Raw genomic sequence first — 2,826 nt, 5'->3', positions numbered from 1 at the left:
TAAAATATATAGCATTTCTTCCACTCTTTTGAAATATCTCAACACTCTAATGTTCATAAAACATGAAAGCCATTGAAAGACTATTTATCTGCTTTGGACAAAAACTTTAGAATAGGTACATTTTACAAAAGTAAAATTTAGACGTTTACTTCGTTACAATTTGGTACCAGAACGCACGCAAGTCTCTTAGCAACAGCTTAAATGTTATTGTTTCAAAAACATAGAATTTCTTCCACTCTTTTAACATGTCTGAACACTAATTGATTATAAAACATAAGAGCTATTGAAATTCTATTTAACTGCTTTGGACAAAAAATTTACAATAGGTAAATTTTACGAAAGTGAAAATTTAGACGTTTACTTCGTTTCAATTCGTTAACAGAAACTTTGCTCGTCTCTTAGCAACAGCAAGTAAACATTGAGACTGTTTTAAAAAAAATAGGATTTCTTCCACTCTTTTGAAATATCTCAACACTCTAAATGTTCATAAAACATGAAAGCCATTGAAAGACTATTTATCTGCTTTGGACAAAAACTTTACAATAGGTAAATTTTACGAAAGTGAAACGTTTACTTCGTTACAATTTGTTACCAGTACGCATGCTTGTCTCTTAGCAACAGCTTAAATGTTATTGTTTTAAAAAACATAGAATTTCTTCCACTCTTTTAACATGTCTGAACACTAATTGATTATAAAACATAAGAGCTATTTAAATTCTATTTAACTGCTTTGGACAAAAAATTTACAATAGGTAAATTTTACGAAAGTGAAAATTAGACGATTACTTCGTTTCAATTCGTTAACAGAAACTTTGCTCGTCTCTTAGCAACAGCAAGTAAACATTGTGACTGTTTTAAAATACATAGGATTTCTTCCACTCTTTTGAAATATCTCAACACTCTAAATGTTCATAAAACATGAAAGCCATTGAAAGACTATTTATCTGCTTTGGACAAAAACTTTACAATAGGTACATTTTACAAAAGTAAAATTTAGACGTTTACTTCGTTACAATTTGGTACCAGAACGCACGCATGTCTCTTAGCAACAGCTTAAATGTTATTGTTTCAAAAAACATAGAATTTCTTCCACTCTTTTAACATGTCTGAACACTAATTGATTAAAAACATAAGAGCTATTGAAATTCTATTTAACTGGTCTAGACAAAAAATTTACAATAGGTAAATTTTACGAAAGTGAAAATTTAGACGTTTACTTCGTTTCAATTCGTTAACAGAAACTTTGCTCGTCTCTTAGCAACAGCAAGTAAACATTGAGACTGTTTAAAAAAATATAGGATTTCTTCCACTCTTTTGAAATATCTCAACACTCTAAATGTTCATAAAACATGAAAGCCATTGAAAGACTATTTATCTGCTTTGGACAAAAACTTTACAATAGGTAAATTTTACGAAAGTGAAACGTTTACTTCGTTACAATTTGTTACCAAAACGCACACGTCTCTTAGCAACAGCTTAAATGTTATTGTTTTAAAAAACATAGAATTTCTTCCACTCTTTTAACATGTCTGAACACTAATTGATCATAAAACATAAGAGCTATTGAAATTCTATTTAACTGCTTTGGACAAAAACTTTACAATAGGTAAATTTTACAAAAGTAAAATTTAGACGATTACTTCGTTACAATTTGTTACCAGAACGCACACATGTCTCTTAGCAACAGCTTAAATGTTATTGTTTTAAAAAACATAGAATTTCTTCCTCTCCTTTGAAATGTCTAAAATCTAATTGTTCATAAAACATAGGAGCTATTGAAAAACTATTTATCTCCTTAAACACAAAAACTTTAAGTAAATTTTACAAAAGTTAAAATTAGACGTTTACTTCGTTTCAATTCGTTAACAGAAACTTTGCTCGTCTCTTAGCAACAGCAAGTAAACATTGAGACTGTTTTAAAAAATATAGGATTTCTTCCACTCTTTTGAAATATCTCAACACTCTAAATGTTCATAAAACATGAAAGCCATTGAAAGACTATTTATCTGCTTTGGACAAAAACTTTACAATAGGTACATTTTACAAAGTAAAAATTAGACGTTTACTTCGTTTCAATTCGTTTCCAGAAGTGCTCGTCTCTTGGAAACATTGTCGCTATTGTTTTAAAAAATACAGAATTCCTTCCACTCTTTTAACATGTCTGAACACTAATTGATCATAAAACATAAGAGCTATTGAAATTCTATTTAACTGCTTTGGACAAAAACTTTACAATAGGTAAATTTTACAAAAGTAAAATTTAGACGATTACTTCGTTACAATTTGTTACCAGAACGCACACTTGTCTCTTAGCAACAGCTTAATTGTTATTGTTTTAAAAAACATAGAATTTCTTCCTCTCTTTTGAAATGTCTAAAATCTAATTGTTCATAAAACATAGGAGCTATTGAAAAACTATTTATCTCCTTAAACACAAAAACTTTAAGTAAATTTTACAAAAGTTAAAATTAGACGTTTACTTCGTTTCAATTCGTTAACAGAAACTTTGCTCGTCTCTTAGCAACAGCAAGTAAACATTGAGACTGTTTTAAAAAATATAGGATTTCTTCCACTCTTTTGAAATATCTCAACACTCTAAATGTTCATAAAACATAAAAGCCATTGAAAGACTATTTATCTGCTTTACAATAGGTACATTTTACAAAAGTAAAATTTAGACGATTACTTCGTTACAATTTGGTACCAGAACGCACACATGTCTCTTAGCAACAGCTTAAATGTTATTGTTTTAAAAAACATAGAATTTCTTCCTCTTCTTTGAAATGTCTAAAATCTAATTGTTCATAAAACATAGGAGCTATTGAA

This window comes from Poeciliopsis prolifica, unplaced genomic scaffold, assembly GCF_027474105.1.
Source record: "Poeciliopsis prolifica strain line A6 unplaced genomic scaffold, Auburn_PproV2 SCAFFOLD019, whole genome shotgun sequence".
NCBI lineage: Eukaryota > Metazoa > Chordata > Actinopteri > Cyprinodontiformes > Poeciliidae > Poeciliopsis > Poeciliopsis prolifica.
This window is presented reverse-complemented; position numbering follows the sequence as displayed.